This window comes from Etheostoma spectabile, chromosome 13 (assembly GCF_008692095.1).
Source record: "Etheostoma spectabile isolate EspeVRDwgs_2016 chromosome 13, UIUC_Espe_1.0, whole genome shotgun sequence".
In the NCBI taxonomy this organism is placed as follows: Eukaryota; Metazoa; Chordata; class Actinopteri; order Perciformes; family Percidae; genus Etheostoma; species Etheostoma spectabile.
In genome coordinates, this window is record NC_045745.1 from 28,214,785 (window position 1) to 28,224,784 (window position 10,000).

A 10,000-nucleotide genomic window follows, 5' to 3' on the forward strand; every position below is an offset into this window, starting at 1 on the left:
CACACACACACACACACACACACACCCTTACATTAATAAAAACACACAGCACACCTACACAGAAGCGCACAGTTAAACACAGAAAGACCGACTTGGAACCTGTCAAGTGCGAACAAACTGATGACAAGACGGCGACAGATGGATTCACTGAGGAGAGACGAGCTACGCATTCAACTCAATTAGCAACGTGCTGCTGCATGACGCCGATGGGATATGGAATCTCACCATGACTGGCAACCTGTCAATCGAGCAACAGAGGTGCAAAACAAGCATCATGCAAGACGCGATGAATTAAATTTAATAAACCAATAAATAAATTAATTTATGAATAAATGGTATAAACCCATGGAGTGGCAGCTCTGCATCGAAAAACAGGGCATAATGTGACCAGGGAGCCTAAATATCCCCAGGCGCACACACACAAAGAAGAAACTGGCAGTGGGGAAAGAAGAGGAGGAGGAGGAGGAGGAGGGGGGGGGGGCAGTGGGGAGAGACAGCAAGGAGAGAGAGAAGATAGAACAATGGCTGCGTCCCTCTTTTTCTCTTGCTCACTCTTTTCACGAGCTCTGTTCATACATTATCCTGCCACGGTACCTAATGAGCCAGGCATTTCCACCTGACACCTACGCTTGGCTAGGACCCTTATTACGTTCCGGAAGCGAACACACACACACACACACACACACACACACACACACACACACACACACAGTACTGACCATCACAGGTCATCACAGCAGTTGTGTGATGGGGGAGCATAAAAACATTGGTTGTCGCTTGTGATGTAAAGGAGCACGCCGTATTCAAATGCATCTTTATTGTATGTCGGAAGAAATCTTCATTTAATGGTTCAAGTGTGTTTGTGTGTCAGTTTCAGACATGTCAAGTCCCTAGTTCTTACAAACACACGAAGCAGTCTGAAGGCTGCTTGGTATTATAGGGACAGACACCATGTGCCTCTTCTGAGTCCTTGGTTATTACCAATGCTTCATTGTTCATGACGGAAGACAACATTTCTATTTTTGTTGCTTTTTACAGATATCCCAAAAAAGGATGTCTATCTTGTCTGGCAACATACCAGTCAATGCCAGGATTTACCCTGCAGTACTATGATTGTTTTGCCTGCTTCTGTATAAAAAAAAACCTTCCACTTCAAAAAGTGCCTCCCATAACTGCTTAAGTGGTAAACCAACAGGGCTGTGGGAGGCCAATCAGCTGCAAGTACAGTAGGGGCTCCATGGTTAAAGTTGGTCAAATGCACAACAGCATGGAAGTATAGAGCGGAGGCTGAGAATTTGAAATGGGGGATGACAGGCATGTTGGGAAGAAGAAGACTTAGAATGACATAAGACACTCAGTTTGACCCTCAAACTGAGTGTTTTTTTTTTAAACATAAGAACAAAAAAAGTCAGAAAGAAACCAGAGACTGTTCTTTTTCCCATTAATCTAAAATTAGATGCCTGGAATGGAGGTGATGTAATCAAATTCAGTTTGCAATCTTTCTGTGAGAAATGGTTGCTGCGGCCCAGCAGCTGATTGTGATTTACAGCCGTGTGGGTTGGTGTATTTCTGACCACCATTACACTCACGAGAGACAGTAAAAAACTAACTTCAAAGCAGTTGAACGGAGGCTGGATAGGTGATGTGATGTCCTCTTTTATGAGAATTTAATAGCTTATGTCAAAGTTATATTTAAGCAGTTTCCCTGAGAAAATGTGCAAGAGGTAGGATGCTATCAAATTAAAATACAAACACAATGTTGCCCCAACTGTATTTTCATAAATAGGAGCATGATAAATTATTGTGTTTTGTATCAAGTGGAACTACAGTGACTGGTTTTACATGCCATCTATGAATGTGCATTAATATCCAATGCCTCTAAAGTATATCAAATGCCTCTAAAGTATATAAATCAGAGACTATCCATCATGACACAGTACTGAGCTATATTATGACATATAAAGATGTTTGGATATCAGCATCAGGAACAGCTGACAAACATTATTTCATGTAATAAAGCTGACAAAAATCTAGATGTAAATGTTTCCATAAACCGTAAGCTAACTCTTTTATTGCAGTTATTGAATTTTCAGTGGAGTAAAAATAGCCCATTTACTTTTCTCCTGAACAAAAGGAAGCATATTTATCTTATTTCTTAAAACCAATAAGTCATATCCAACAAAAATTGCATCAGAAACACTAACATATCTATAAAATCAGTAGAAAATAATTTACTCTTCAAAGGGGGACAACTGTGCGGAGTACAGATGTTTCTGCAGTGTGTCTGTGGGCCAAGGCTATCAAAAACATGTCCATGCGATCAGCGTGTTTTAAAAATCCTACAAAGACAAGAAGCGGCATATTTTACAAAGACTGCACAGCAGACACTTGGATAATTCCCTCATGTGCTGCGCTCAGCTGTAAGACGCCTGGGTAGGCACCAATCAGGCTGTAAAAATACAGGGGACAATGCACGGGGAAGCTTCCCCTGTCTGTTTCTGACACAGTCCCATGCACATAGGATGCAAAAACAATATTCCTGCAGTTATGTCGACGTCTTGCTATATCTTTTTTAAATGTCTAGACTTCAAGTGAGCTTGCCAATGCTGAACATGCTTTCAAACAAACTCCTATGTGCGTCTCACACAAGATATGTGTGTGCATGTCTTCTTGTATCTGTGTGCGTATTTGTGTGTGAGTGGATGTAAACTCAATATTCCAGGTCACGGTGGCTGCAATCTCACCGGAGGTTTAACCTTGGTAAATCCACTATTAGGTGTTCTAAGAATGATGATGTGAGCAGTAGATCCTCCCTGATGGTTTCACTTTCTAAGAGTAGCCAGCAGGTCACAAATAGAGACACTGTGGGGGTATTACAAGGTTAAAGGTGGGCTAACTCTCCATATGATGACAATTCCAAGCTGACATTTTCATTTCCTGAAGAGACGGATTCCTCATGGCAGCAGCTGAGGCCAACGGTGTTTTTTGTTTATTTTTGTTCAAATAAGTTCATCTCTGCTTTTAAGAGGGTATATATGCTGCAAATATGCAGTGTGGACTCACTGTGTGCATAACAAACTTTTTCCATTCACATACTGCATATCCAAGGAAAATTCAATATGCTTTCCAATGCATACACACACACAAATCAGACCATGCCTATCATTCACAAATATGCCTTTCTGCACATTTTTTATTTTTTATTTTGTCCTTCAAACGTCTTCAGAGTCTTCAGAGGTGCGGCAGTGCAGCCAACCAGTGGGAATAGCTGATGTTTTTAATGGCACAGGGTTTGTCTCTTGGTGGTGAGATAAACACGGGGAAGAGATTAAAACCCCAGGCTTTCTTCCACAATCTCCTGCCTTCATCCTCCTTCCTCTTGCAGTGGCCATGCAGGGCCGGCACAGCAGACTCTAATTCAAAACCAAACCCATTCGGTCTATAAGGCATACAAGAGTTTAAAATAAACACGACTACAGCAACATAGATAGAGGGGCACATTTCAGTGGGGCGCAGGAGAAAACAGACAGGTGACCAGGAGCGGAGGATTGACTTCCTTTTAATCACCTACCTGTCAAGCACATCTCATTGGGTTCATCGCAAAATACGAGCAGGAACTTACACACCTACTGAATGTAATGCTGGGGTGGATTAGGTAGAGTCTGCTGGGTCAGTGATGCCAGGATGTGGATCACAACAAACACCCTGAAGGGGATGAAGCAGGGTCAGGGGCCAGGCTCCCTGCTTCATGCTACGCCTCCCCAGTGAGGCACAGGTTGGCCTCCAAGTCAGCTCCTCTTGGAGCTGATGAGCTGGAACAGTTATTATGAGTGGCTAAACATATAATTTCCTTTGTCACTGTGATTAGGCCAAGGTGAGGGGCCCTCAGGTGGATGTCGACCCAGCGTGCATGATTAGCTCTACCAATGACATTCAAACTAATCGCTAATATCAGCTCTGTCAAGGTGAGAGAATGCAATAAGAAATATGTCAGCTCATGTTGGAAGGCTGAAGCAATGCAAAGGCAAGTGTGGGAATATCTGATTCCACTTGATGCGAATGTTGTGTCAATCAGTTAAGTCAGGCACAGCGGTGGATTGTTTTACTCTGCTCCTGTGCTGCTATACAGTAGTCACAGAGCACGGAAGAGCTGAGATCTGTAAACACTACAGCTCCTGTGGAACCAACGGGGGATTCGGTTGTTTAATAAGGGATTAGCAGTGAGGGAAATTAATCATCAAAGAAGACCTGGCCCTCGGAAAAGTGCTGGGGAAGTTCTGTTCAAACAGGTTTTATTCTCTTGTAAAAACACAGCAGCGGCCATTTGCTTACAGAGCTATTTGGATAAGGAATTAAAGAATTGGTTAACTTTTCTACTGCTGGTGGAAATTCATCTCTGAAGTCGTGCCATCTTTAAAACTCAAATGACCCTGCTCTCTCTTGTCTGAACAAAAGGAGGCATTATCAAACCTCACTCTCAGCAGTGCTAGATCCATTTGGTAAACAGCCTGTGTCCTACAGTAGTAATCACAGGGTATTTTTGAGGGATTTGCAGGCTGGCCAGGAGGCATCCGCTGGAGTGATCTCTAATTGCTAGAAGCAGAGGCCTAGACTGCCTGGCGCTCTTTTGAAGCTATCGGCAGCAGCTTCCAGCCAGAGGAGCCAGCAGGGGGAGGCTTCCCACTGAGGCACTGCTTTTTCTTTATTTCCTTCTCTTTTTCTCTCTCACCATGCCTTCATTCTACTTTCTGTGCTTCTCTTATGCGCAGTCCCCCTCCTTTCCATTCTCTTCTTTTCCTTCCCATTTCTTTTCTAACTGTACTTGTTCCCTTTCTCCGGTCCCTTTTCCCCCTCCTCTCCTACTCAGTCAATGAGCCAGCAATCACTTTTCAGACAGACATCCTCTGCTCAGTCGGCCATGTTCAATCCCTAGCACCGGTGGCTGATGAGGCATTGTGGTGACGTCAAACACGGGCTTTTCAGGGAGCAACAGTTAACCTGTGGAGGCGCAGCTCTGCTTCCGAGGTTACAGGACTCATACTGGCAGTCCTTGTAGAAAATAATGAATGTAATATGCCAAAGCGATGAACGATAATGAGGCCAATTATTTTCTTTTTCTCACCCAGTAAGGCAGGAGAAGCAAATTTATGTCAAATAGTTGGCGTCTAATGACACCTTATATCGGTATAGCCTTTGTTACTGCATGAGCTTGTGTATCCTGGGACAGAGACTTTTGCTCTTTGAAGCTTAGTTTTGAATTTGTGACAAACACAAAACGCCACAACCACAAAATAATACATTGTTAGAAAGTTGGACTGTGTGGCTTATTCATAGGCTTGGGCATAATGTTCACATTGCTAATGCCGGGGGCTGTAAAATGCACCTATGAAATGAACAAAGACACGCAAATTGAAAAGAAAAACTACACGCTGTCATCCACACACATGGTCTCACAGAAACACAACCAGTTTCTGGTTGTTTGGATGGCAGCTCGCTCAGTGTGACATTGACTCCTCAGTGCCAATTCCACAGTGGGAGCTGCGCTTGCTAGCTTTGCTGCCAATCCAGGTAAAGAGATTACCGACACACACAATGCAGTCTTCTGTTCGTCTGCCAAGAAGAAAACCAGCCTTTTAAGAGCAAAGAAAAAAAAAAAAGGCTATACACAAATTCACACAGCCTTGGCCACATCCTTGCACCAAAACCAAGAAAATCCTTCTTCTCCAGGAACATGGCTTCTAATATGGGCCTCACTCATTTGGCTCTCTCGTACAAAGGAGCCCTCTGACTAAAACAATGCAACCTCCGCTTCTTTCTCTTGGTCCCCAACACTGTAGCGCATTACTATTACTTGCATCATTCAAATAAAGAAGCAATATGGCTTCCGATCAGTCACACAGTTGTTATAAAGCTACACTAATGGGTGCTCTCTGGTTACAAACTATTGTAAAACAATATGAAAGAAAGTTACACTAGGATTTCATCATCTTTCTTAATAGTGTAATTAAAAAAAAGGTAAAAGAGAACGTGTGTGTTACCCAAAACAGATATAAATGTCACCTCCAATATTTTAACTCAGTAATTAACTAAAAACTTGTTGAAAACACTTGGTGGAAACTGCAGGTATGACACTGATTTATAGCAGAACAGATTTTTGCAGAGCATGAATCAAACAATCACCGTTGCATGCAGTTTTGACCCAATTAATCAGCTACTTATAATCGTAAGAGTGTAATTTAGCTTAGGGACTGCAATGTACTAATTTGCATTGTATACACTTATTTTTTGGGTTTGCGTGGAATACGCGTGATGCCGTGAAGCTGCTTGAGAATAATCAAATCACAGGGAGTATATATCTATACAGTATATTTCCCCTTGAAAAGGTCCTGTGTGGATTATGTGTGTGGAATTGTGCTACAGAAATCTGCTGATGAAGAGAGTGGTAATGTGGTGGAGAAGGAGGGCTAATTAGGGTGTAGCAGAGTAGTAATTAATAAAGAAGGCATGTGAGTGGCGAGATAAAGAATCATCTATCATCTACTGTACCTTTATCTTACAAATCAAACTCCAATGCTTTGGCGGATAACGTTTGTTGTCCCTCTGCCACTCTTTCATCACAGTCTCCATCCCCTGCTCTAAGAGACGCCATTTGTTTCACCTCAGCAACCCTCTACTTAGCACTACCAATTGGGTTTGACAGTAACATCACATTTTTGGTTATAAATCAAATGTCAGCCTGCAGGACAATAGTAGGTAAAAGATGACAGAATGATTTGGACTCAGGGCCGTTCCAAAAGCTTTTATTTCAAAGCCAGCGTCGCTCGTCCTATCATCCAGGGGAGGGCACGGGAAGTCACGTAGAGGGGAGTGGGAAGGACAACTGGTATGTGTTGTTGGTGGCTGCTGTGCTCAAGGCCTTGTCCCAGGACATGGCCTGTGTTTTGGAGCACGCACACACGCACGCACACGCACACACACACGCACACACGGACCTCCTGCTCTGCTGAATAAACCACCTAAAAAGTAAAAAAATAACTGCACAATACAAATATAGACATTCACTATTTCCTCTTTTCTGTCACAAATTGAGTGTCAGTAGAGGATGTGAAGGTTGAAGGGAAGCGGTGTGGTAGGGACACTGCAGCAGAACATGGAACAATAGGCGCCCTCTGGCATCAACCTCTGGACAGCCCAAGCTGCTCACCAAAGACACTGAACTCACCCACAATGAACTGCTGCAGTGGGAACGGAGGCTTTAGAGAGTTCAATTTCCAACACAATTGGCCGTATTCTACTCCTTTAAATGCCAAGGAGATGGTGTGCAGCGCGTGCCTTTGTGAGGAGCTTTGCTTACAGCGAGTGTCCTCTAACAGGAGAGAAAGACGGGAGAAATGGAGAGATGGCGAAGACAGTCAGGGTAGGGAGATGGTATGGGGGACAGAAAGAGTGACACTGTGTAAATGAAAAGAAAGAAAGAATAAGACTGAATGACTGGGCGAGATTGAGAGTAAAAAAAAAAAAAAGTACAGAGCGAAGGGTAGAGAATGTCTCCTCTGGCTGTCGTTTCGCCAGCCTCACAGGGACCGTCTGAAGGACAATGCTGCTACTAGTGGAGTGTGACGTTTGTCCTCTATCCAATTCACCACAGCCCCAAAGAAAACACACTTACAATCAAGTGTCCATCATGCATCTCATACACAATAAACTCTTCCAAACTAAATACAATGCATTATAGTAATACACAATATACCCTCTGTATAAAAAAAAAACAGAAATGTAATGTGAAAAATAAAAAGGCACTGAGATAGCATTTAAATAAGGTGATGTGAAGTCACTGTGCGCCAGCAGGCCTAACAAGGGATCACATATGTAAATAAATGTAAATTTGACCTCAGATACCCAGTGCTTTCTTTTTTTAAGGAATCATTTCACTTTGTACTCACCTCTATAATATACTGCAAGTATGTGGGCTCTTCTCTACAGCATATTAAAATTGCTTGTAGAAACAATAGTTTTGATTCTGCCTCACACAATCTTGAGTAAATATAAAAAAGACGTTTAGGCTGCTGTTGTACTTTAGGGTTTAGGTCCGAACAGTTTTCAACTTTTGGTCAAAACACAACTGCATAAAGCTGGGCACCACTCTTGTAAAGCACTGTGTTGAAGGTACTACAACAATCCAGATTAACAAGAAAACAAGGGGAATGGAAAATGGAAATATGCTCTTTCCTGCAGTGCTTTGAAAAGCACTAAATAAACTATTATTTCCGGGACTTGCAATTATGGAATAGGCACTATGTTTTTTTTAGAAGAATTGCATTGTGTAGCATTTGGATTGTTAAAAACACAATGTGTTTTTTTTTTATCTGTTGCAGTGCAGCAGAGAAATCCAAAATTATTTTTTCATGAATCAATCTGTAAGATAAAAATGAACACAGGTGGGAAATTGATTTGGACTGCCAGGCTGCCAGATGCCCATTACTGGATCTGTAGGCAGCGGTAAAGTGGGCCCAGGCCCTGGTTTCACTGATAATATATTCAATGTCCTTTCCTTTGTGGTCACGGGGAAGCTGAGCCATTAATATTACACAATGGCACCAATGGTTCTGATCTATTATTCAACTTTTCTTATGGCTCTGTAATATTCTATGCAATTCATCAGGAAAAGCTGTTGTGCTTTTTCAAGATGAAAGCAGAAAATATGCACTGTTTCAAATTCCAACTGGAACAAAATATTTAAATGCTAGTTAGAAGAAACACCAACAGCACAAAGCACTGCACCTGCCTCCTGCCTCAGTGTCACACTCAATATAAATACGTCCGCTGTCATCAGAAAAATTGCCAAGGAGGCTGTTTCACCATCATTGTCTTCATTTGAAGGGCATTTTGCTGCCCAAAGGCAAACCCCGAACTCACTCCCCAAGCGTGGCGCCCATCCCCTTTCACAGAGGGCTGGCAGTGCAGCAGACAGGAGAGAGAGAAATAAGAGAGAGAGAAAAAAGCCTCGTCTCAAAGCAGACCTCACACTGGGTTCTGTCACTACAGATCAAAATCCCCTCAAAGCCATAGATCACTTCCACTACAGTTCACATGTTCCACACTTAGAAACTGTTTACCAGACTCAAAGAGTTCGTCCGCACAGTGTATACACACACTTGCAGAGTACACTCACAGATAGAGTAGAAAAAAGAAAGTGAGAGAGTTTGCACAAAAAAACAATACAGCGTTCGATCCGAGCCAACTGCACTTAAACATTTATACAGGTTAGGAGGATGAGTCGCTCACTTAAAAAGGCATGTTTACATCTCTATGGCAAAACAGAGCCAGTTCACTGAGATGGTGCGATGCCAGCTCAGCCTACAAACGAGCTGACTGGTGTGACAAACAGAGAAGCGTCTGCTCTTTTCTCTTGTGGAAATACCTGTCAGTGTCTGTCGACTACTCGGGCACACAATGATACATACACACATACGCAGCCGGGGACAGCCTGTCTCCTAAAAGTTCCTTTAACGTACCTATGTGAGGATTCATAGCCAATAACAGCCATCGCACAGGGCTCCAGATAAGTGACAGCCCTATATGTGCTTTACCGGCGGCTAACCCGGGCCTGTAAGCGTGGAGCCTGGCTTAAATACACACCACTGCATTGTGGTGCAGGGAGGAAACCTGTCTTTGGAAAGTCCTCTGTATGAGAGAGAAACGTCCCCTCGTCTTAGATAAGGGGCCGATGAGAGATAGCGATAAAGTCAGTGCTTCTCCTGGGCCTTATCTGATGCTGTTATCTGACTGCACAGCACCCACCATCTCACAATCTTTACACCCTTTAAGCACCTCTCTAAAACACTCACACCAGCATCATCACAGACAAACAAACACACACACACACACACACACACACACACACACACACACATTCTAAACACCGTACCAGCTTATTGATTACTTTGACACGCTCCCATTGTTGAGCAGATGGTACACCTAATATCATGTAAGATTGGAA

General features: G+C 42.9%; 1 protein-coding gene across 19 annotated transcripts in view; it reads right to left on the bottom strand.

Annotated features, from left to right (window-relative positions):
• Positions 1–10,000, bottom strand: part of LOC116700939 (RNA-binding protein Musashi homolog 2) — a 253,670-nt gene that overhangs the window by 100,115 nt on the left and 143,555 nt on the right. The gene's annotated exons all lie outside the window — the stretch shown is intronic.